The sequence below is a fragment of the Chiloscyllium plagiosum genome, unplaced genomic scaffold, assembly GCF_037043375.1.
Source record: "Chiloscyllium plagiosum isolate Xiang-an unplaced genomic scaffold, Cpla_swu_hap1 HiC_scaffold_4, whole genome shotgun sequence".
Taxonomy (NCBI): Eukaryota; Metazoa; Chordata; class Chondrichthyes; order Orectolobiformes; family Hemiscylliidae; genus Chiloscyllium; species Chiloscyllium plagiosum.
The window spans coordinates 87,303,382-87,330,574 of record NW_028270142.1 but is presented as its reverse complement, the minus strand read 5'-3'; the positions used below and the strand labels follow the sequence as shown (position 1 = coordinate 87,330,574).

Below are 27,193 nucleotides of genomic sequence, written 5' to 3'. Positions count from 1 at the left end.
AATATAGCAAGTAGAGGTGATGAAGGGATTCTCAAAAGATATTGAATAAGGTGCTCCATAAAGGGTTACTGCATAAGATAGGAGCTCACGGTATTGGTGGTAATGAATTAGCATAGATTGAGGATTGGTTAATGCATAGAAGACAGGGTCATAATTAATGTGTCTTTTTCCGGTAGAAAAAAATGTAACCAGTAAAGTGATACAAGGATCAGTCCTACAATCTCAATTATTTACTATCTATATTAATGGCTTGGAGAAGGTGGCAAAGTGCAGTGTATTTACATTTTCTCATGATACAAAAATAACAGGGAGGCATGTTGTGATGTGGATATAAAGAATCTGTGAGCGGCAATAGATAGGTTGAGGTAGTGGGTAAAAACCTGGCACGTGGAGTTTAATACAGCAAAGTATGAGGTCACGCACTTAGGTAGGAATCAAAAGACAGGTTATTATTTAAATGGAGAGAGACTCCAAAAAAGTGTAGCACAAGTGGGTATTCTTGTGCATAAAAAATTAGCATGCAGGAATAGCAAGTACTTTATAACTTGGATAAGGAGACATCTTGTTCCAACTGTTCAGAGTGCTGGTGAAGCTGCACCTGAATTAATTTTTGAAGTTTTGGTCTCCAGATTTAAAAAAAAGGATAAACTGGCATTAGAAGTTGTTCAAGTACTGGTTCCTGGGTTGAAAGGGTAGACTTATCAAGAACAGTTAACCAGGTTAGGCCTTTATTCAACAGAAGTTCAGAAGTTTGGGGCATGATCTTATTGAAACATTCAAAGATTCTGAGGGGCTTGACACAGTAGATGTTGAGAATATGTTTCCAATAGTGGGGGTTCTTGAACTAGAGGACATTGTTACAGAGTAAAGTGACATTCATTTCAAACTCAGTTGTGAAAGAATTTCTTCCCTCATAGGGTAGGGAAGGTCTGGACTCTTTGTCCTCGAGAGTAGTTAAGATTACATCACAGAAAGTATTTATAGGGGAGGCAGATAGATTTTTTTGAAATGTCAGGCAGTTGACAGCTGTACTGACCTGTCATGATCTTGGTAAATGGTGGAGAAGGCTTGAGGTGCTGAATGGCCCACACCTTCTCCTACTTTTTTATGTTCTTATATAGTGATATGTCTTCCATGAGCCTTGGCCCATTTCCAAATAATAGGTCCAGACTATCCCCTCCATTATTGGGTTTTCTGTGCACTGGCTGAAAAGATTCTTCTGGGTGTAATTTATGAGTTATGTTCCCTCTTAAACTTGCACACTTAATAATAATAATAATACTAGCATTTTAAGAGTTAAAATCCCCTGCTCTTACTGTCTTACTATTCTTACATTTCCCAGAAATTTGATACTTGATCCTCAACCTCTCCTGCAACATTTCGGGGTGGCGGGTATAGTACACACCTAGCAGCATAGTTGTTCCTGTTGTATTTTTTACTTCTACCCAAATGATTAATATTGTGAACACCCAATTCTCTTCCACCTTCCTCTCTATCTCCTCTGAATACCATACCACCAGGAATATTGAGTTGCCAAGCCTGCTATCTTTCAGCCAAGTTTCAACCACAGTGATGATATCAAACTCCCATGCTACTAACTGTGCCCTCAGCTCACCTTACTCCCCTGGCTCCTTGCATTTAAATAAATTCTATTTAGTCTTATTAAACTCACTTCTTTCTTATCTAGTCTATGCTTTCTCTGCCTTCTGAACTCACTTGCGTTTTAACTTCTAATTCCTTCTCAGCTTCTCTCTTCTCTGAACTATTTGTCAGGATCTCATCCCTTGCCGATCTAAATCTGCCCAACATTAGTAGACATTCCATTCAGGACGTTGGTCCTGTTCCTGTTCAGATGTAAACTGTCCACTTTGTACAATTCCTACCTCCTCCAGAAATATTCCCAAAGCCTTAGGAATACAAATTTAAATTTTTTTAAATTGTGTAATTGACTTTGATGAAGGGACGGTTGGTAAGGTTGCTAGATTTGCTGTTGACATAATGATAAGTAGGAAAACAAGTTATGAAGAAAATCATGAGGCACATGGATAGGATAAATAGACAAAGTCTTTTCCCTGGGGTGGGAGGAGTCCAGAACTAGAGGGCATAGGTATAGGGTGAGATGGGAAAAATATAAAAGGACATAAGGGGCAACTTTTTTCACTCAGAGGATGGTACATGTATGGAATGAGCTGCCAGATGAAGTGATGGAGACTGGGACAATTACACCATTTAGAATGGATATATGAATAGGAAGGGTTTAGAGGGATGTGGGCCAAGTGCTGGCAAATGGGACTAGGTTATGTTAGGATATCTGGTCGGCATGGAGGAGTTGGACCGAAGGGTCTGTTTCCATGCTGTACATCTCTCTATGATCTATGATTCTATGAGACCACATGTGAATGATAAGATTTGGAGTGTGTGCACATCCTATGCATTTACCTTAGTCATTCAAAATACACAATCATTGGACTTGGCTTGCATTTTCTGTTGAAATTTAAGTAGAGCCCTAGATTTTAATGTACTTTTGAGCAACTGGTTTCTAAACCCAAGAGCCCATAAATGCCTAGAATCTTTTGATCTACTCCAGATCATTTGAGTATCAAACACTGATCTTCAGAATTTCTCTTAAAACTTTGAAAGATTCAGAAAATCTCTTCCTAGTGAATTACCTCAGAATTGACTAACTTTAACATGAGTTAATTTTGCAAAAGTAATAACATCTAAACTAATGGGATTGAAAGGATTAGCCCATTAAAAGCAAACACGGTTTAATTTCCACAACAGTTATTATTTTCATTATAATAGTTACTAGCGCAAAACTATTCCAAAATCGATTGTCTCTGAAAGCCCCTCAGCTGTTGATTAAGGGACAGATACAATGATATTTATCATGGTTTGGTATTGATTTCTCTCTTGGGAGAAGCCTTTAATATGGAATTTCTATTTAAACTTGGATAAAATGGGCAGACTAGATAATATTTTACTCAGAGTGATTCAATGTCATTTGAAGAAACAAAATAGAAGCAGAAACTGGTGTTTTTGAAATAAATAAATGAAGTGATAAGGATGGCGAGACATGAAGTTTGTTTCTATTTAACATGTACCTACATACAATTGTATGAATTAGGAACAGTAGGCTGCTTAGCTCCACCAGCTGATCCTGACATTCAGTAAGATCATGGCTGATCTTAATACTCCGTATTCCCTCCCACCCAGATAAACTTTCCCTCCCTTTCCTTATCAAGAAACTATGTAAATCTGTCTTAAAAATCCTAAAAGTCTCTCCTTCTATTGCCTTTTCAGAAAGAGTTCCAAAGACCCAAGACCCACTTATCTTATCTATCTTATCTATCTTAAGTGACCCCTTGTTTTGAAACATTGACTTCAAGTTATAGAGTTTCCACAGACACACTGTCAAGACCCATAAGGATATTAATGTTTGAATAAAATTGCCTGTTACTCTTCCAAACTCCACTGGATACAAATCCAGGTTTTCCTCATAAGCTAACCTTGCCCATCAGGGTACTAGTCTGGTAAACTTTTTCTGAACGGATGCCAATGCATTTACAACTTCCCTTAAATGAAGGAGATAAATCATCCACACAGTGCATCAGATATGATCTTACCAATGCCATTTATAACTGACATATAATCTACCAGCTTTTAGAGTCAATTGCCCTCACAAAAAAACATGCTGTTAAGTTTCCTAATCAATTGCTGTCCTTGTATACTAACCTTTCACAATTCATGTAGGGGGAAACCCAGACCTCTTTTCATCTCAGAACTTACTATTTAAATAACATAGTTCCTTATTATTCTTCCTGCCAAAACGGACAATTTCCATTTTCCCATGTTATACTCCTTTTGCCAGATCATTGCTTACCCAGAGGGAAAAATCAATTTAAAATGTACTTGGAAATGAATGCACTGGCTATACTGCTTCTTCATTTTTAAGTACTTGAGTTGAGTTGGACCAATATTTCTCATTCGCCAGTTTTACTGGTTTTCCCGATTGGGCACACATTTAACAAGTTTATATCTTTGTACCTTCCTTGTGTCTTAGAGCCATAGAGTCATAGAGATGTACAGCATGGAAACAGACCCTTCGGTCCAACTCGTCCATGCCGACCAGATATCCCAACCCAATCTAGTCCCACCTGCCAGCACCCGGCCCATATCCCTCCAAACCTTTTCTATTCATATACCCATCCAAATGCCTTTTAAATATTGCAATTGTACAAGCCTCCACCACTTCATCTGGCAGCTCATTCCATACACGTACCACCCTCTACGTGAAAAGGTATCCCCTCCGGTCTCTTTTATATCTTTCCCCTCTCACCCTAAACCTATGCCCTCTAGTTCTGGACTCCCCCCACCCCAGGGAAAAGACTTTGTCTATTTATTCTATCCATGTGCCTCATGATTTTCTTCATAACTTGCTTTCCTACTTATCGTTATGTCAGCAGCAAATCTGGCAACCTTACCAACCGTCCCTTCATCAAAGTCATTTACACAATTTTAAAAAATTTAAATTTGTATTCCTAAGGCTTTGGGAATATTTCTGGAGGAGGTAGGAATTGTACAAAGTGGAGAGTTTACACCCTATCCATACCTCTCAAGATTTTACAAACATCTGTAATCTTACAATCGAGTTTGTGAGACATTATTTCCTATGCACAAAGCCATGCTGACTATCCCTAATCAGTCCAAATACATGTAAATCCTGTCCCTCAGGATTCCTTTCAACAACCTGCCCACTACTGATGTCAGGCTCACTGATCTATAGTTCCCTAGCTTTTCCTTACCACCTTCCTTAAATACTAGCACCACGTTAGCCAATCTCCAGTCTTCCAGCACCTCACAAGTGTCTGTCAATGATATAAATATCTCAGCAACGGGCCCAGCAATCACTTCCCTAGCTTCCCACAGAGTTCTAGGGTACACCTGATCAGGTCCCAGGCATTTATCCACCTTTATGCATTGTAAGATGTCCAGCACCTCCTCATCTGTAATAAAGACATTTTTCAAGATGTTGCTGTTTATTTTCCAATTTCTCTACCTTCCATATCCTTCTCTACAGTAATCACTAATGCAAAATAATTGTTCCCTATCTCTTGCAGTTCCACACATAAGCGTCCTTGCTGATCTTAAAGGGGCCATATTCTCTCCCTTGTTACTCTTTTGTCCTTTATGTATTTGTAGAAACCTTTTGGATTCTCTTTAACTCTATTAACAAAACTATCTCATGTTCCTTTTTTGCCCTTCTGATTTCCCTCTTAGATAAACTCCTACTGCCTTTATACTCTTCTAGGGATTCACTCGATCCCTGCTGTCTATACCTGACATATGTTTCCTTCTTTTTCTTAATCAAAACCTCAATTTCTCTCGTCGTCCAGCATTCCCTACACCTACTAGCCTTGCTTTTCAGGACTCATGCTATCTCATTTTTGAAGTCTTTCCATTTTCAAGCCAACCTTTTACCTGTGAACACCTACCATCCCCCATCAAATTTTTAAAAGTTCTTGCCTAAAACAATAAAATGGTAAGACACTTAAAAACAGACTATAAAAGCTCCTTTAGGTATGTAAAAGTGAAAAGATTGTCAAGGACAAAATTTGGGTCACATGCTGAGACAAGAGAATTTATAGAATAATGACAAAGCAGTTAAACAGCTACTGGGGCCAAGCCCTTACACTATGGTAGTCTCAGTCTATGTCTGGAGAGTGAAAATCCCCTACCATTACCACCATATTATCCCGACAGATAACTGAGATGTCCTGACAAATTTGCTTGTCAGATTCCCACTGATTTTGGGGTATTCTATAGTCCAAGCCCAATTAGGTGATCATCCCTTTCTTATTTCTCAGTTCTCAAATAATTTCCCTGAATGTATCCCCTGGAATATCCTCCCTAAGTACAGCTGTAATGTTACCCATTATCAAAAACGACACTCTACCTCCTCTCTTGCCCCCCCTTTCTATCCTTCTGAAAGCATCTATACCCTGGAACACAGTTTGTGAATTGAAAATCTGCCTAACTCAGCTTTGAGAATGTTCAATGACCCAGCACTCAATGGGATCTGTGGAAGAGAATTCCAAAAAACTAAGTCCCCTCCTAAAAGTAAATTCTCGTAATCTCTCTACATTTAAAGCCCCGTATTTTTAAACTGTACTCCCTTGCTCTAGATTATCGTAGGAGGTGAAATATTGTCTCAGCAACTACCTTTTCAAGCCACCATAGAATTTTATATGTGTCAGTTAGATTACCTCTCATTCTTCTAAATACCTATTAATATATGCTCAATCTGCTCAGCCTTTCCTCATAAGAGAACTCTCTTCATCCTAGGAGTGTGTATAGTGACCTTCTCTGAACTGCATTAAATACAAATGTACCTTCCTTTAATTAAGGACATCAACACTATTTACAGTAATCAATGTGCAGTATCACCAACACCCTGCGCAGTTGCTGCACGACTTTCCTACTTTTATTCTCCATTTCCCTTACAATAAAGGTTAACGTCCCATTTGTCTTCCTAATTACTTGCTGTATCTGCATGGTAACTTTTGTGATTCATGTACAAGAATACCCAAATCCTTCCTTGGTTGAGCATGTTGCATTCTCTCCATTTTAGTAATATTCCTTTCTTTCTTGCTATCAAAATGGATAATTTTGCACATTTCCAGAATATATTACACATGTTTTTGTTTGGTAACCAATGTATGTCCTCACGACTTACTTCGTACCCATCTTATTATTGTCAGCAAATCTGGCTACAATACAGTTGGTCCTTTTACTAAAGTAATTAATATAGACATTAAATAGTTGAGGCCTCAGCACTGATCCCTGTGGGACTCCATTCATTGCAATTTGACAACCTGAAAATGATCTATTTATCACAATACTTTGCGTGCTGTTAGATAACTCTTCAGCTATGTTACTGTATCACTCCCAGTAAGACAGAAGTGGGTACTGCAGATGCTGGAGATCAGAGTCGAGACTAGAGTGGTGCTGGAAAAGCACAGCAGGCCAGGCAGATTCCGAGGAGCAGGAAAATCGATACCTCTGGCAAAAGCCTCCCATCCTGCTCCTTTTCTAATTGTTTGTAACTGAAGAAAAATAATCACATGAACCTACTATGAAAAGAATTAGTGAAAGAATTTCCGCAAACAATCTGCAAAAAGTCATTACATTGCTCTATTCACCACAGGATATTCTTCTGTCATGAAGCCACATTTTAGTCATTGATCTATGAGAAGCGAATGCTTCTATTTATTTGGTACTTTATCTTATGGACAGAAGCAGTTTAGTGTTTTTACACACAATTGACTGCCCCAAGACTTTTGTTAAGTTGGCAACAATCCCACCATCAATAATAAAGATGAATAACTAGGTCATCTATTTTTGTGGCTTTGGGTGAGAGAATAACAAGGGCCAAACAGTCAGGGAGACTTTCATTCAAATAGTTCAACGGAATCCTTAATGTCAACCTGAAATACCAGAATAAGGAAGCAATGCCTTGGTTTAATATCTCATCCATTCTGGTGATGCAACACCTTCTCAGTAAGGCACTGCTGCCAGCTAGACATTCCCTTGCAATTCAAAAGCATTTGCTTAACAGGTAAGCATGCAATCAATTGAGCCAAATGTTCCTGCTGGTTTAATTTAATTGCAACAAAATTTTACCATGTCCAATCATCATTTGGACTGTCAAGAAAGAGAAAAGAAGGCCTATCATCAGATGAAAAGTTGCACTGGTGAAATGCATTCACGCATTAGGATTGAGAGAATAGGTGACTGATGGGAAGAGATGGAGAAGGGTGATGAACCAGTATACTGATATTATTATAATAGGAGAAGCTGAAAGAAAATGACAACTATTTTAACATGTTCGCGTAAAGTTTTGTTGAAGTGTAATTATTAACACTTTTAAGAGATCTGAACAAAATCACAAATGGCATCCTAAATGACTATGACAACAATAAACTTTGTTTCCTCGTCCTTCTTGACCTGCCTGCAGTATTTGACACGGTGAATGCACCATCCTCCTCCAACAGCTATCACTGTCCTCCAGCTGGGCAGGGCACACATGGTTCCACTCTAATGATTTAATTTTCACCAGATAACCATATTTAATAGCTTCTCTTTTTGCTTTTACATCATTACCATCCTTGACACCCATCTTCCATTTATTATGCCTCATGATAACACCAGCTAAAAGAACAGCATTAGTTTATAAGTATGTGATGACAACACTCAGCTCTACCTCACCACTGCCTTTCTTGAATCCTCTGCTGTTGCTAAATTATTAGATTGCTCATCTGACATCCAATATCGGATGAGCAGAAATTTCCTCCAACTAAATATTAGGCAAACTAAAGATATTGTTTTCATTCCCCGCTTCAAACTCTGTTTCCTAGCTACTACCTTCATTCTCCTTCTGGCAAAACCTTGGTGATATTTGATCCTGATATAAGCTAACTTATTACTCACGCCATCTCCAAGTCTGCCTGTTTCTGCTTTTATAATATCACTTAACTTTATCCAATTGAGTTCATTGGCTACTGAAACTTTCATTAATCGACGCTTTTATTGTCTCTGGACTCAACTATTCCAATATACTCCCACCTGGTCTTCTACATTCCACCCTTCATAAACCTTAGGTCATTCTGAAACTCTGCTCCATAATTTCCAACAATTCCCATTTCCTTATCATATGTGTGCTTGTTGACCTACATGAATTCCTAGTCAAACAACGTCTCAATTTTAAATTGCTTATCCTTGTTCTCAATCCCGTTCATAATCTTGCCTCTCCACATCTCTGAACCCCTCCCATTAGCCCCTCAATACTCCTAAATACCTGTGTTTCCCTAATTCTGGCCACTTACCCATAATTGAAATTACTCCACAATTGATGCTCAAGCTTTCAGTTGAAATTCACTCCTTACACCTCTTCAATTCTCCATCCCACTTTTTAAAATGTTCCTCTTTGACCAAGCTTTCGGTCAGTTAGTCTAATGTCCCCATATGTGGTTTAATGTTGCATTTCATATTGAAGTGCTAACATTTGGTTATGTTAAAAGAATTATACAAATATAAATTGTTATTGTTAAATTCAAATTTTATCAAATAAGACAATATGTTGAGATGAATTCTGTGATGGTTAATAATCCCACTTCAATCTTAATAACATGAGAACTCTATTTTGTTTAATTCTTGCACACTGCCTATCAACAACAGATCCAGTTCAGACCGCAGCCGGCCCAGTTGCTCCAGCTTTTGTTCCATATGAAGTGCTTACAGATGCAATGGGAAACGTTGCCAACTTTAACACTCATACACAACTAATTACTAGCTGTAATGTTTTAATTTATTCTTGTATGGGATGTGGATATGTCTGGCATAGATAGCATTTGTTGCCCACCCCTGATTTCCCTTGAACTGACTGAACTATCCAGGCTATTTCAGTTCAGAGTTAAGTATATTGCTGTGGATCTGCAGTCACATATTGGCCAGGCCAAGGAGGGATGACTCCATAAAAGATGTTAGTGAAGCAGATGGGTTTTTTAAATAATTAACAATGGTAACATGGTTGCTATTAGGTAAGTAATTAAATCCACATCTTATTGAATACAAATTTCACACTCAGTCGTTGTGGGATTCCAACCCAAATTCCTCGAACATAAGCCTGATTACGAGCCCATTTGTTGTATACGGGTTGCAAATGGCATCCTTCTTGAACGCATTCTCAATTCAATTTGTAAGAACAATGCAAGAGAATATAAAGTAGTGGTTCATAATTTTCATGAACCTGCAGAGTAAAGTGATGGAGTGCTAGTAGCTAGGAAGTTTGACAATATGTGTATTTATAAATCAGACAATCATAAACTGGGGACCCCCGGTAAATAGAACAATGAAATGTACAATAGTTAACAAAATTCATTAGTGAGCGGAAATGTGTACATGTCATTACAAAATTATCTATTGATAACAAAGAGTAAATGCTTCTAGACTGCTTGTTTCCAATAAGTAACCATATACATAGCGCAGTTTTCTCATTAGCAAAAAATGACTTTGAAATATATCAAATGTTCAAGATTAAAGTATCCCTTACAACATCTCTTTTACTTTACAATGGTTTAACTGGGAATGATCTATGTCTTCAGTAAAATGGAATCAGTGATCCACAAGATTATTGGCTTTGAATTATTCAAGACTGCATCATAAATTACAGCTAAATTGAGGTTAATGTTAAGTAACTTTTGCCTCACTGATATTACTGTTTGTACTTAATTGCATGTAGAAAGTTAAACAAAAAGTACACCATTTTTTAGCAGAATCTTACATTGCTATGTAATTTACTAATGCTAATGTTAGCTACAGTTTCTGCTCTTCTGCACTGAAACGTACCAATAAGAAAATATGTTTCATTAATCGCATCAATCAGCAGAGTCTGCTCTGACCTTCTGGCTAGTAAAACAGAGCTGAAGGACAACTTGCAGTTTGTGTTTTGTTCTGCAAGGCAAGTCCCAGGCTTGCTGATGTGCATCAGGGGATTTCCTTTTAACTCGATAAACAGCATGCTTTATTTATAAGACAACAATGCTCAGTGCATGTACAAAATTTTAAATCACCGATTTCTTAGTTGCCATGGCGACATGTCAAATGAATTTTCATGAACCTGCACAGTAAAGTGATGGAGTGCTAATAGCTAGGAAGATGAGGCTGAAGTATACTCATTAGCATGATAATTTCCTATTATATGGGGCACTATAATAAGTGCAAGACAAGATTTCATAATCCCATTGAAACTGCGAATTGTAACATTGATTTGGCAATGTCAACTGCAGGTCTCAGCTGGAAATCGGAAACAAACAAGGTCAGTTTGAATCAGGGATCAACAACCTGTGGTTCCAGAACCACGTGGATCTCAAAAATAGGTTATGTACAGATCTTGACCTTGTTGTCATCATTGATTTTTAGAAAATAATTATCCAAATGTTATCCAAATCCAATTTAGAAAATAATTATCCAAATAATTATCACAAGAGGGTTGGAATATAAAAGCAACGATGTGTTACTGAGACTTTATAAGGCTCTGGTTAGGCCCCATTTGGAGTACTGTGTCCAGTTTTGGGCCCCACACTTCAGGAGGACATACTGGCGCTGGAGCGTGTCCAGCGGAGATTCACACGGATGATCCCTGGAATGGTAGGTCTAACATGCGAGGAATGGCTGAGGATCCTGGGATTGTATTCATTGGAGTTTAGAAGATTAAGGGGAGATCTATTAGAAACTTACAAGATAATACATGGCTTGGAAAGGGTGGACACTAGGAAATTGTTTCCGTTAGGCGAGGAGACTAGGACCCATGGACGCAGCCTTAGAATTAGAGGGGGTAAATTCAGAACAGAAATGCGGAGACATTTCTTCAGCCAGAGAGTGGTGGGCCTGTAGAATTCATTGCCGCAGAGTGCAGTGGCGGCTGGGACGCTAAATGTCTTCAAGGCAGAGATTGATAAATTCTTGATGTCACAAGGAATTAAGGGCTATGGGGAGAATGCGAGTAAGTGGAGTTGAAAAGCCACTTACCATGATTGAATGGCGGAGTGGACTCGATGGGCCGAATGGCGTTACTTCTACTCCGATGTCTTATGGTCTTATGGTCTAAATATGTTTTCTAATTTAAAAGGAATGCAAGGTATCTAAAAATCTTCTTGGGAATGGAGATGGCAACTGACAGCAGCTGGAACATCGGAAATGTTTAATCATTAAACACAAAAATTCTATCAAAATTTTGCTTGGATCATAAGTAACGATTGTATCATTTTGCCAAGGAAATTACATTATTTACCATCACATTAATGGCTCACATATAACTTGACAGCTAACGACAGTAGTGGCTCACAGATGTCAGTGTATGCACCAAATAAAGTAACAATCCCTGGCCTTTGTTTTGATGCTGTTTTTCCTCCAAAGGAATTATTTGCAAGAATCAAAAGTGTGTCACATCTAGTAAAACTAGGCACAATATTAAGGATGAATGTTGTTTTTATATCTGATTAACGTTTGAATTTTATTTGAGAAAGGTTGACATCATTAAAGGGGAAATTTTCACAAAAAGAAATCTAGGAGAAAGGGTTGCAGATGCTGGAGATCAGAGTCGAGAGTGTGGTACTGGAAAAGCACAGTAGGTCAGGCAGCATCTGAGGAGCAGCAGAATCAACATTCTGGGCTGCCTGTCTTCCAATTCATTATTTCAGGGATTTCAGTAACTGCATTATGACTTTAAGTTATTAAGATTGTAAATCTCTGGGTTAAATGTTTAGGTACAGTATGATAATTATGCCTCAAACAAACTTCTATTTTGTAATGACATATATTTATTAAGATTTAAAACATTATGTGTCACACATAATTACTGGTTTAATGATTTTGAGGAATCAAATTTTACAATTCGACTCATTTCTAGTATGGATAACTCCTATAAGATGATGGAGTAAACAAACATTATTTCTTATTAGATAGGGTTTCAGGACATTTAACCATGATTTTAGAATAATATTACATAATTGTATGTAATTACTTTGGAAACTGGCACATCCAAGTAGCAAATTAGTCATTTGTAAAAAGCAGGGTTAAATTGGTGGTAAATATTTAGAATTTGATTGTTAGTTAACAGACCATCACAACATAGCAAGCAAGTGGTAACAAATGGGAGGATGAGAACAAACACTCGTGTAGTGAAAGTATGGGCCAGATTTCCAAGAAGTGGCAATAGCACGCAGAGTGTGACTCCAACCCTTCCTTTCTATAAAAGGTGAGAACTCTGCATTTCAGACAATAGATTCTACTCAGGACTTCTTCAGAAATATGGGGGACTGTACTTCCATCCTGACAGTTCTCTTGTAGAGTGGAACAGTTGAGTGAAGGCTAACCATGTCCTCCCTTTCACAGCAGTCGGTGAACAAATTCTGAGATTTAAAGGTCCCGAATATTTTGACAGCTGCTACTAGACAATAAGAACTGAAGGGAAGTGTGGGGTTAGGGTGCCAGGAGGATAGGTTGTCAGGTAGTAGGTTGCCAGTTGGGCAGGGTGCCAGGTGTGTTGGCACCAGCTATGGAGGATGTCAGGTAAGTAAATTGCCAGCTGGCTATGATGCCAGCTGGGGAGTGGTGAGGATGCAAGGGATAGATGCCAGCTGGTAGAGTGCCAGTGTGGAAGGCAGCATGTGAGCCAGTTAGGTGTTGCAGTGCTCAGGGTAGATTCTGGTGGGTAGGAGAAATCGAGTCTGGCTGGGGCAGTGGAGGGTTGGTGTCAGGTATGGTGGGTTGGAGAGATGAGACGAGGGAGTGGCAGGGGAATGGACTATTGGGTCCTGTGGTCCAAATAGGTCCCAGAGTTGGGGAAGTGGGAATCAGGTCTGGAGGGAGGGAAAGGGCTTGATTTACGGGCAGTGAAAGTTGCTGGCTGGGTAGTGGGAGAAAGGCGTCAGCTCAAGAGCTCAATTGAGAGGTCAAATCTAAATTGGGGCGAGCGTTCATGTTCTAAGTGGAGAGGGGAATGTGCCAAGTAATGGTGTGGAGGGCTATATTTGGTCAAAGAAGGTGTAGGGGAAGTAATGGGTCAGCTGGACAGTAAATCAAGACTTAGGGTATTTGATAGTCCAGCTTTTCCTGAGTTATTATTTATTTAATTTCATTAGAACCCTCCAAATTGTCTGATTTAAGTAGAGATTTTCAGCAGGTTTCAGGGTTGGAGGAATTGTACTTCAGAATCCTCAATTTCCCAGGCAATTCCTTGGAGTCTGCTATGATGGGAATTCTGCAGGGTCTGCAGCTGCAACTCTCATCCACGCTGGAATAACAACTGTCTGGCTATCAGAAAATCTGGGAGTATAGGTTGTAGCGACTGAACAAAAGGCACACTCTTGTTTAATAATCGTTTGTGTCTTGGGAATTTACAGAACGAAAGCCACCCATCTTGCAACAGAAGACCAGATTGCAGTTCATTTCTTCCTCCATAATGTGTTATATTTAAAGGGTATGTCTTAGAATACTGAATTCACCCAGATTTAAAAACATCAGGCAGAGGTTGTAGTCATGTTAGAATGGATATTCCAATCTGACAAGCCAAAAGAATTAAAGTATGTATCTGGTTAACTACTCAAGTTAAGATCCAATCTATTCATCAAACTCTTTCCACGCTTTGATCTCTCTTTTTTTCCAGTACTTGAGTCACTCATTCTCCTCCCTATTCGACAATAATCCGCAGCATATCCTCTCTGCTGTTGTCATCCCACACTGAAGTTCCTATTAGGCGAGGATAAATAAGAGGTCAATTGGATCAGGAGCACAGAGCTGGGACAATTCACAGTTTCACAAACCATATAACCCCAGAAATAGTGGGAAAGTGACTGAGTAATTAAGGGCACTATACTGGAGCCAGCAGTAAATATTGTTTTTAAACACACCTTTTGAGATGGGTCTAACCAGAAGTCCCTTTAAAATCACTGACCAGATTGCAAGCATGTATTATATAATGCAAATAACCTAGACCTTAAAATTTTAAAATAGTTTTATTTTCAGCAACATTTGTTTATAGCACCTCATAACACAAGTGAAACCTGGCAAAATGAAAATAATCCAGAACTTCTGGTCTCCATGTAGTTAAAACGGGACTTACTCTGACAGATGAAATTTGCATCGTCATTTCCCAAATATAAATATAATGAGGACATAGTAAAAGTATCTCCAAAATCTGGGCTTGCTCTTATGTCTGTGAAAGCACAACAGATAGCCAATAAGGAAATCCTTTGTAATTCAACCCTCGCTGATCCATTTTTATTTCTTTCTGTGTTGCAGAGATGACACTGTCTTAATTTTACTGATATGCACTTTGACTTAAAAACAATGCATCACGCAAAGTGGAACACTGATTGGCAAAATTCTTAAAAGGGTCATGTTGCTAGGATTCTAAGATGTAAAATATTAGGATTTCAGAATGTCTTTGATGTGGTATGCACAACAGATTACTTAATAAGATAAGAGGCCATTGTGCTGGAAGTGGTATATTAACATCAATAGAGGATTGTCTAACTAATAGAAGATGGAGATTTGGGATAAGGGGGCCATTTTCAGATTGGCAAGTTGTAACTAATGGAGTGCCATAGGAATCAGTGGTGGGTCCACAATTATTTATAACATAGCTTATTGACTTGGATAAGGGACGTGAATGTACAATAGCCAAGTTTGTGGATAAACTAAAGTAGGTGGGAAGGCAAGTACTGGGCATGACACAAGAAGTGTGTAGAGAGACACACAGAACTTAGAACATGGAACATTACAGCGCAGTACAAGCCCTTTGGCCCTCGATGTTGTGCTGACCTGTGAAACCAATCTGAAGCCTAACTATCCTGCACTATTCCATTTTCATCCATATGTTTATCGAATGACCATTTAAATGCCCTTATAGTTGGTGAGTCTATTACTGTTGCAGGCAATGCGTTCCATGCCCCTATTACTCTGAGTAAAGAAATTACCTCTGACATCTGTACTATTATTTATCACCCCTCAGTTTATAGCTTTGTCCCCTCATGCTAGTCATCACCATCTCAGGAAAAAGGTTCTCACTGTCCACCCTATCTAACCCTCTGATTATCTTAAATGTCTCAATTAATTCACCTCTTACCCTTCTTCTCAATAATGTAAACAGCCTCAGGTCCCTCAGCCTTTCCTCATAAGACCTTCCCTCCATACCAGGCAACATCCTAGTAAATCTCCTCTGCACCCTTTCCAAAGCTTCCACATCCTTTCTATAATGTGGTGACCAGAACTGTATGCAATATTCCAAGTGTGGCTGCACCAGAGTTTTATACAGCTGCAGCATGACTTCATGGTTCCGAAACTCAATCCCTCTACCAATATAAGCTAACATACCGTATGCCTTCTTAACAATCCTATCAACCTGGGTGGCAACTTTCAAGGATCTAAGTACATGGACACCGAGATTTCTCGGCTCATCTACACTAATAAGGATCTTACCATTAACCCAGTACTCTTTATTCGTGTTACTCCTTCCAAAGTGAATCACCTCACACTTTTCCGCATTAAACTCCATTAGCCACTTCTCAGCCCAGCTCTGCAGCTTATCTATGCCCCTCTGTAACCTGCAACGTCCTTCAGCACTATCCACAACTCTACCGACCATACTGTCATCCACAAATTTACTAACCCATCCTTCTACGCCCACATCCAGGTCATTTATAAAAATGACAAACAGCAGTGGTCCCAAAACAGATTCTTGTGGTATCCCACTAGTAACTGAACTCCAGGATGAACATTTCCTATCAACCATCACTCTGTCTTTCTTCAGCTCACCCAATTTCTGATCCAAACCGCTAAATTACTCTCAATCCCATGCTTCTGTATTTTGTGCAGTTGCCTACTGTGCCTATCAAATGCCTTACTGAAATCCAAATATGCCACATCAACCACTTTAACCTCATCCACCTCAAAGAACTCAATAAGGATTGTGAGGCACGACCTACCCTTCTCAAAACCATGTTGACTATCCCTAATCAACTTATTCCTCTCAAAATGATTATAAATCCTATATCTCATAACCTTTGCCAACACTTTACCCATAACCGAAGTAAGGGTTACTGGCCTATAATTACCAGGGTTGTCTCCATTCCCCTTCTTGAACAAGGGGACAACATTTGCTATCCTCCAGTCTTCTGGCACTATTCCTGTAGACAATGACGACATAAAGTTCAAAACCAAAGGCTCTGCAATCTCCTCCCTGGCTTCCCAGAGAATCCTAGGATAAGTCCCATTCGACCCAGAGGATTTATCTATTTTCACACTCTCCAGAATTGCTAACACCTCCTCCTTGTGGACATCAATCCTATCTTGTCTAGTAGCCTGTATCTCAGTATTCACCTCAACAACATTGTCTTTTTCCAGCGTGAATACTGATGAAAAATATTTATTTAGTGCTCTCCCTATCTCTTCTGACTCCATGCACAACTTCCCACTACTAGCCTTGATTGGCCCTAATCTTACTCTAGTCATTCCTTTATTCCTGAGATACCAACAGAAAGCTTTAGGATCTTCCTTGATCCTATCCACCAATGACTTCTCCTGGCTCTTCTGAGCTCTCTCTTTAGGTCTTTTCTGGCTAACTTGTAACTCTCAAGTGCCCTAACTGAGCCTTCACCTCTCATCCTAACATAAGTCTCCTTCTTCCTCTTGACAAGAGATTCAACATCTTTAGTAAACCATGGACCCCTTGTTTGACAACTTCCTCCTGCAGATTGGTTAGGCAAATAGACAAAGCCTTGACAGATGGAACACAGTGTGGGGAAAATCTGAGCTAATGCACTTTGAATGGCCGTGTTCTGCTCTTACAGAAGGGCTTATGGAGTACACATAATACAAAATAATAATGTGTACACCTTATATCTGCGACAACAAAATATGAAAAGACCATTATCTTTTAGAAAGTTAAAGTTTAATATTGATAGATAGAATAAAAGATAAAACACAGATTTCCAGTTTATTGAATAATTAATATTCAAAGCAAATTAAGATGTTCCAATACAACTATGAAACTGGCATCTTATAATGTCAAAACTTGCCCAAATAGGTCCTGTCTTCAAAAAGCAGAACACATCCAATCTGGCCAATTACTGCCGAATCAGTCTATGCTCAATCATCAGGAAGTGACGACTGCATTATCAAGCAGCACTTACTCAACAATCACCTGCTCATAATACAGTGTTTGGGTTCTATCATGGACAGTCAGTTCCTGGCCTCATTATTGCCTCGGTCCAATTAGCTCAATTCTAGAGGTGAGGTGACAGCTACTATCCTAGACATCAAGCCAGCATTTGACCAAGTATGGCATCAAGAAGCCATAGCAAAAATTGAAGTCAAAGGAAATCAAGGGGAACTTCCACTGATCGGACTCATGTTCAATACAAAGGAAGATAGAATAAAAACATGCAATCCTGGAAATATTCAGCAGGTCTGCAGCATTCTGTGGTGAGAGAAATGCAGTTAATGTTTCAAGTCAAACCTGACTCTCTTTAATTGGACTCTTCATCTTTTCTGAAGATGAGTCCTATTGAAATTGAAATGTTCATTCTGTTTTTCTTTCCACCGGCGTTGCTAGACCCGCTGACTATTTCTAGTGCTTTGCCTTTTATTTCTAGAAATCCTACCTCTTATTGGAAACCTATTTCTGGAAAGTACACTGAGCTGAGTTTGCAGCAAAAAAAAATTGCCTAGGCCAGATCAGCACTTCTCTCATTTTGTGGAGAATTTCCAACCTAAAACCATTTATAAACCCATTTCAACAATTATTTTCCCACTAGCCAAAGCACAACAAATCTTCCAGACTGCTTAGTCTGTCATGCAGGTTGTTCAAAGTTAAACCTCACACAACACCAGGTTTTAGTCCAACAGGTTTAATTGGAAGCACTAGCTTTCGGAGCGCCGCTCCTTCATCAGGTGGTTGTGAAGGACACAATTGTAAGACACAGAATTCTGTGCCTTACAATTGTGTCCTTCACAACCACCTGATGAAGGAGCGACGCTCCGAAATAAACCTGTTGGACTAAAACCTGGTGTTGTGTGAGGTTTAACTTTGTACACCCCAGTCCAACACCGGCATCTCCAAATCATGCAGGTTATTCATTCAACCAGAGATGGTCTTCCCTGCCATATTCTGCTTGGTATTCCACAGATAAACAGATGCTTCTGTCTACTGACTACACTAGCTGCCTTCATCTCTCTGACAGACCTCCTCTCCTTCTTACTTTTTGCCCGAAATCTCAGACAAAGATCAAACGTTTTGCATCTGGGTCGGTAGCACAGAGGTGGGACAATTCACAGCTTCACAAACCATATAGCTCCAGAAATAGTGTACAGGTTGTCAGGTACATCTTAAACACTGGCACTTTATCAAATAAGGCCATAGGAACATATGGCACAGGAGCACAAGTAAACCATTCAGCCTGGTCAAATCTGCTATTCAATGCGATCATGGGTGATCTGATAACCCTCAACTCAACTTTCCTACCTTTTCCCCATAACCTTTGATTCTTTACTGATTAAAAATCTCCCGCCTTGAATATACTTAATGACTCAGCCTTGACAGCCCTTTGAAGTAAAGAATTCCAGGTTCACTACCTTCTGAGAGAAGAATTCCTCTTCATCTCTGTCTTAAATAGGCAGCCCTTATTCTAAGATTACGCCCTTTGGTCCTTGACTCTCAAGGTCAGGTCCCCTGAGAATTTTGTATGCTTCAATAAGATTGCCTGTCATTCATCTAAATTCCAATGAGTCCAGGTCCATCTTAGTCAACCTCTCCTCATAAGACAGCTCCTCGATACATGAGTATCAGCCTATTGAACTTTCTTTGGATGACCTCCAACACCAGTATATCCCTCCTTAGATAAGGGATCCAAATTTTTTCACAGTATTCCAGCTATGGTCTGATCAGTGCCTTGTATAGTTTTAGCAAAACATCACTACTTTTACACTCCATTCCCTTTGAAATTAAAAAAGCACAATAAAACTAGAATCTGCTCTTTACCCATTATCCCACTTCTCTTCTTCCCTCCACATTTTCCTCCTGACCCTTCCATGACAACTTATGTCAGCTCATGCCTTCCACCTGCCCACATGGCTCATCATAACATCTGTGCCAACCTATGCCCTTCACTGACTCCACTGTCCCTTTATAGTCCCTTCGCCAACTTATTGCCAAAACATGCCAATGCATGCTCCTGCCCAAAACCCTTCTCTCCTACACCTACTATGTCAACTCACACATTATCCATTAGGGGCAAATTTCAGGATCTGTGTTGAGCGAGATAAGATAAAGTGTCTAATCAAGAATTCATCATTTGTGAAAAAAACCATTGATTTTAAAAAATCCATTCACTTCATTTCACTTCCTTTTCCCCTCCAATAATAGGCGTTGACATTCACGGTCCCATGTCACTGAGATTATAACCACTTGGAGCTGTTAATGAAACAGTAAATGACAGGCACACCACTGTGATAATGAAAGATTATCCTGCACTAATCCTGCAAATGACAGCCTTTAGTTTTAGCCAATGTTCAGCATGAAATAGCAAGCACTGATTATTTTAAAAAACAGCAGATAGCATTTTTTTCAAATATTTACAGAAGTTTCAAATGTCTAGACAACTTGACAGCTCTATTTGATAGTTCTGTTAACAGCATCTTTTATCAGCTCTGATTATGGCTCCTTTTGGCTATCCTTGGACAGCTATGTTGGCAGCTCTCCTGACAATTGCAATGAGTAATAGAATTTTCACATACATTCATGTCCAATAATCTCAAAGGATGCCTTTCCTCTTGCAGACCTCCCTCTAAGTTGTCCTGGTACCAAATTATAATGCATTCCATACCTTTCCAAATGACACCAGCAGTTTTAAACCGTCTCCTATCAGGTCTAATGTGCATAAATCAAGTTTTGGACATCCAACTCACGAGAATAAGGTCAGGTTGGGCAGCTACACCTCAGAGGGTACAGTTATTTCCATGAATCATGGACTTGCAAATCAAAATCCACATCCTTCCTCTCCTCCTCCTCCCCCTGCACACCCTGCAAAATTGGTCAATACTTTAGGAGCGACTTCCAGGTTTTAGTCTCCAGAGCAGCTCTCCACCTTTGTAAACATGCAGGCCAGAATATCTGCTCAGATTCAGCCTCAGCTGCTGTTGCTTTTGTATGTAAAATCTCTCTATTTCACTATGCCAAGCATTAGCCATCTCCAACAGGAGTAAATCTAAACACTTTCCCTTCACATTCAATAGTATTAATTTTGCTGTATCCCCTACAACTAAGATTCTTGGGGCTACAATTGGGTCAGCCATATAAATAATGCTACAATAGTAGGACAGAGGCTGGGAATATTGCAGTTTTTTCACCTCTAAAGCCAATGCCCCTCCATCATCTATAAGGCATAAGTCAGGGGTATGTTGAAATACTCTTCACTGGCTTGGATGAGTGCAGCTCCAACAGCATTCAAAGCTCAACACCACCCAAGATAAAGTGAACAGCTTGACTGGCACACCATCTGTCACCTTAAATATTCATTCCTTGCGACATTGGCACACAGTGGAAGCCATGTGAATCATCTAAAGGCAAGCTGTAGCAATTCACAAAACCATCTTTGAGAGCAAATTCCAAACCTGTGATCTGTACCAACTGGAAGCACAGGGCGACAAATGCATGCGAGCACCACACCCCGCAACGTTCACGCCAAGCCACGTACTATTCTGACTTGTTACTATATCTTTGTTCCTTCACTGCCACTGGCTGAAGCATCCATTACTGCCTTCCCAACAGCACTCTGTGTGTACCTACACCACACGGAATGCAATGCTGGAGAAGGCCACTCAGCACCACTTTCACAAGGATCATTATCAGTGGGCACAACCATTGAACAAATTAAACAAAACTGCAAACAACTCAATTATTGGCAGAAACCATACAATGAGTATTAATAATCTGAACAACTGAAATACTGAACTCTTAATCTGAAATGCACTTAATGTGGAATGAGTTGGTTCACACTTAATGCAGAATAAGCATACTTAACAGCTGAACTAAATTGATAAGATTAAAATTACATCAACCTAAAAGCTGTAGGATCCAATGTGAAATGAGTTAAAACTAATTAGTAGTGGATATAGTTTTGTAAATACAAAACTGCCTTCATTACATACATCCCATCAACATATTCAGAGACTTCAAGATGGTTCATGTGATAATACAAACCTCATACTGATGCAGCAGGGATGTACTTCTGAGGGTGAGCTGAGGCTTATTTTGAGCCAAAGCTTAACTTTCCATCTGACTCTGCTCTTTTGAACTGGAGATTAGGTACCTAAAATTAGACGAACTCCAGAACTCTCCACTGACATCTTTCATCTGGTTGAGCACAAAGAACCTACTTTAAACTTTCAGCGATATGTTTTACAATTGCCGAGCCACATTTTCTGAAGCAGCGGTTACACCACATGTTTTCATCAAAGCAACATAATCTTGTTTGTATACTGATTTGCCAGGTCCTTAAATCCAAAGTATAATAAAGTTAGCTCCCCCCAGAAAGCATCTGAGTGCTATTAAATTTCACATGAGCCTCCATATAACTGTCTTCATGAAAAACTATACACTAAGAATGCTCATCTTGGACTTGTTGAAAACATAACAGTTTCTGTAGAATCTAAAATAATACTGCTTTAAAAGATTGCTAACTCAGCCTGCACTCTCCTAGCATTAATACAAAGGCACTCAGAAAGTAAACCTGTGGGAAAATGATTGCACTTACACAGCCTCATCTATACATGTTAAACATCAGAAAGTGCTAAAGCATAAACTTTTTAATGTTTAGCGAAACACACTCTAATCCCTATTAAACTACTTGTTTGGTCTATGTTGCTATTATACTCTGTGGGAGTTGGCCAATTTCAGGTTGGTCCACCTTTTTTGAGTGGCAGTGGTTAACACTGCTGCCTCACAGAATCAGGGACCTGGGTTCACTCCTTAGCCTTGGGTGAATCTTTTTGTGGAGTTTGTACATTCCCCCCATGTCTGTGTGGGTTTCCCCTGGTTGTTCTAGTTTCCTCCCACATTTCAAAGCTATGCAGGTTAGGTGGATTGGCCATGCCAAATTGCCCTGTAGAGTCAGGGTGTGCAGGAGGTAGATTAGCCATGGGAAATATGGTGCCATGGAGATTGGGTGGGATGTTCATTGGAGGGTCAGTGCACATGCAATGGGCCAAATGGCTTCTATCGACACTGTGGGATTCTAAGATAGTTTCATTTCTGTCTGACTTTCCTCTGTTCTATCCTTTGCTATTTACTTCTCCTCTGGTTCAGGTTTGAAAATTTAAGGGAGGTCTCCCACTATCAGAAACAAAAAAAAGGATGATTGATTTTGAGTAAGAAAAACAATGATTGGGTAATTTTACAGCGAAAAGTAATTACTTGCCCTAATGATATGCTAAAAATTATGTTGAATGTCATGACTAAAATGCTTAGTTGGCAAAAGCTCTTATCGAAGGCTCAAGTTGTGAATCACAGTTAATAGATACAGATGCTGATGTAGGTACTTTGAATGCTAAATTTGAAAGTTCAGTACTTTGGGACTTAAACTTTTCTTTCAGTGTAATAGAGAAATCAAGTTGAATGTTTTGTGATTCAAGGAACACAGGAAATGAAACTCACTTTGTGTGGAACTACAGAATGAATCAATTTCCATTATTTTTTTAAGCAGTACCAAAGGATGCTCTTTCTTTTATCTCATTGACTGTGTGTGCAAATTGGTTGCTGCGTTTTACTACTTTACAACAATGTTGACACTTCAAAGGTACTCCAGGGACAGTGAAGCATTTTGCAGTGTCCTAAGGTTATTAGACCACATTATGATAGGGATAATGACTAATTTTCTCCTGAGCGGTTTAGGACATTAATGCCAGAAGCCAATCTGACTGAAACCAGTCATCCTAATCTGTACCTGCTAGAAGTGGGTGCCTTTAACAGATAAGCCATTGCAGAGGATGCCCATTATCATCTTGACACTAATGACAATGAACGTACAGCAGATACATCACTGCCTGAAATGAAATATGATCAATCTGATCAAATCAAATTAACAAAAAAAATCTTGAGGCTAGAGTCATTCCACATTAACTTTCAACATAATTTCATGAGTATAGTACCCAATGACAAATTGGTCTTACAGAGTAGCTGTACGTGACTTTCCAATTCTGTAAAGAACAATTCTTAAACAAAAGAGTGTTTTAAATTAATATTTGTCTGTGAGGTGGTGGTATGGTCATAATGTCACTGGTCTCGTACTCCAAGCACTGAAGGCTAAAGTTTTGAATTTAAATGCAGCAATTAACAAACCTGACATTAAAAAAAAGTCTAATGGTGACTGGGAAACCATTGTCAATTGTCAGAAAAAAAACATTTGGTTCATTAGTGCTCTTCCTGAAAGGAAATCTGCCATTTTGCCCAATCTGGTCCATATGTGACACCAGACCCACTGCAACATCATTGAAGCTTAGATACACTCTGAATTTGCCAGCATATCACTAAGTTTGATCAAAACTGTTACAAAATCTAAACAGAATGAAATCAGATGCATCAGCAGGATCAATGCAAATACTGCGAAGATTCAGGCCCATCTGTCCTCCAAAGTCCTACTTACTTACATCTGGGGGCTTGTGTCAAAATCTCACAAACCCATCAAACAACAGCCTGAAATAATCATAGTTACAAAATCATACCTGACAATATGCCAGACACTACAAGCCAGAAATGCAGATTGGACGACCCATTTCAGACACCTCCTGCACTCTGCATCCTGTGAGTTCAGCATGTGTTTACTAGACATGTGTATAATACTGCAGTGTATATTGCTAGTGTTAACAGCATATAGCTAAAGTAAGTTTTATCTTAATTTGTGTCTGATTGTCTGATAAGACAATCATGTACCTCAGATATAATGCAACTAGCTACGAAATAATATACAGGTAAAAGTGAGGACTGCAGATGCTGGAAACAAGAGTCTGGATTAGAGTGGTGCTGGAAATGCACAGCAGGTCTGGCAACATCCGAGGAGCAGGAAAATCGATGTTTCGGGAAAAAACCCTTCATCAGGAATAAAGGACTTTTGCCCGAAACGTCAATTTTCCTGCTCCTTGGATGTTGCCTGACCAGCTGTGCTTTTCCAGCACCACTCCCCACGAAATAATATATAATAAACCCATTTGTTGTTTATTAAGTTTGGCAGCAGATCCAAGAAAAGGAATTTGTGGAATGTCTGCAAGATGGTTTATTTTGGAGCAGTTTGTGGTATCTTCTGCCAAACAGCTTGCACGTGTATCCTTCCCCACATGGTACCGGTAGTTGAGACTGATGATGACACTGAATCGACCTAAGACATCCAAGATGATTTCAGGATAAACCAGCCGGTAGCAGCAGTGGGCACAGCCTGAAAAACTCTTCAGGACTACACCAGTCAAAGCATCCAGGGAAAAGAAAAAGAGAGAAAGTTCCGATCAGGAAACTGAGTGAACCTTTCAATGTTCAGCAGGTTACAAAGAACCAGACTGCACGGGTTTGAATTGTTTTGCAAAAGAAGCAAATGCAAGGTGTGAATTCTTTTAGAGTCATAGAGATGTACAGCATGGAAACAGACCCTTCGGTCCAACCCGTCCATGCTGACCAGATATCCCAACCTAATCTAGTCCCACCTGTCAGCACCTGGCCCATATCCCTCCAATCCCTTCCTATTCATATACCCATCCAAATGCCTCTTAAATGTTGCAATTGTACCAGCCTCCACCACATCTTCTGGCAGCTCATTCCATACACATACCACCCTCTGCGTGAAAATGTTGCCCCTTAGGTCTCCTTTATATCTTTTCCCTCTCACCCTAAACCTATGCCCTCTAGTTCTGGATTCCCCTACTCCAGGGAAAAGACTTTGTCTATTTATCCTATCCATACTCCTCATAATTTTGTAAACCTCTATAAGGTCACCCCTCAGCCTCCGACGCTCCAGGGAAAACTGCCCCAGCTTGTTTAGCCTCTCCCTATAGCTCAAATCCTCCAACCCTGGCAACATCCTTGTAAATCTTTTCTAAACCCTTTCAAGTTTCACAACATCTTTCCGATAGGAAGGAGACCAGAATTGCATGCAATATTCCAACAGTGGCCTAACCAATGTCCTGTACAGCCGCAACATGACCTCCCAACTCCTGTACTCAATACTCTGACCAATAAAGGAAAGCATACCAAACGCCTTCTTCACTATCCTATCTACCTGCGACTCCACTTTCAAGGAACTCTGAACCTGCACTCCAAGGTCTCTTTGTTCAGCAACACTCCCTAGGACCTTACCATTAAGTGTATAAGTCCTGCTAAGATTTGCTTTTCCAAAATGCAGCACCTTGCAATTATCTGAATTAAACTCCATCTGAATTAAACTTCTCAGCCCATTGGCCTATCTGGTCCAGATCCTGTTGTAATCTGAGGTAACGCTCTTCACTGTCCACTATACCTCCAATTTTGGTGTCATCTGCAAATTTACTAACTGTACCTCTTATGCTCGTATCCAAATCATTTATGTAAATGACAAAACGAGTAGTTTGGGTCTGGAGTGAATTGCCTAGAAACATGATGGAGGCAGGTTCAATCGAGGCATTCAAGAGGCATTGAATAATTAAGTAAATGGAAACAATTTGCAGATTATAGGAGAAAAGATAAGACATTGGCATTAAATTGAAATGCTCAGAGAACTGGTGCCGACACGGTGGCCTCTTTTAGCACGGTAATTATCCTGTGGTTCAGCAAAACCACCCACACAGAAGCTGTCCATTTCTGAATGCAGCAGCCAGCAGTTAAGATGACTCCACAATATCATAGAATCACAAAATTGTTACGACACATGAGGAGACCCTTTAGCCTGCAATGCCTGCATTGGTTCTATTGCCAGGTGCCAACCTCCTGACTTTTCATTCTATCCCTGCACATCATTTCTACATAAATAATCAACCAAGGAACTCTAGAATACTTCAATTGAACCTCTCTCCACTGCATGTGGAGAGAGGTTCAATTGAAGTATTCTAGAGTTCCAGACAGTACAGTGCTCTGACTATCTGTTGTTTGAAAAAGTGTATTTCTCAAGTCACCCTTGCTTCATTTGTACATCACTTTAAATCTGTGCTCTCTGATTCTTTTTTCAGTTTTATAAGGTGGAAACAGTTTCTCTTTATCTATTGAATAAAGTATGCTTATAGAGTCATACAGATGTATAGCATGGAAATAGACCCTTCGGTCCAACACATCAAAGCCAACCTGATATCCTAAATTAATCTCATCCCATTTGCCAGCACTTAGCCCATATCCTTCTAAACCCTTCCTATTCATGTACCCATCCAGATTCCTTTTCAATGTTGTAATTATACCAGCCTCCACCACTTCCTCTGGCAGCTCATCCCCTTCATGCACCACTCTTTGTGTGAAAAGGTTGACCCTTAGAAAATCAAAAGACAGATCTCAAAAGAACATGATTTTGAATCAAGTCAAATCCCTTCTCCGTCTTCTTCTTTCCAAGGTCTCAAATTCTTCAATCTC

The 27,193-nt window shown here is 39.6% G+C and overlaps 1 protein-coding gene across 1 annotated transcript in view; it reads right to left on the bottom strand.

The window, feature by feature from the left end:
• The window catches only part of kcnq3 (potassium voltage-gated channel, KQT-like subfamily, member 3), a 435,667-nt gene that overhangs the window by 205,901 nt on the left and 202,573 nt on the right, over positions 1-27,193 (bottom strand). The window lies entirely within an intron of this gene.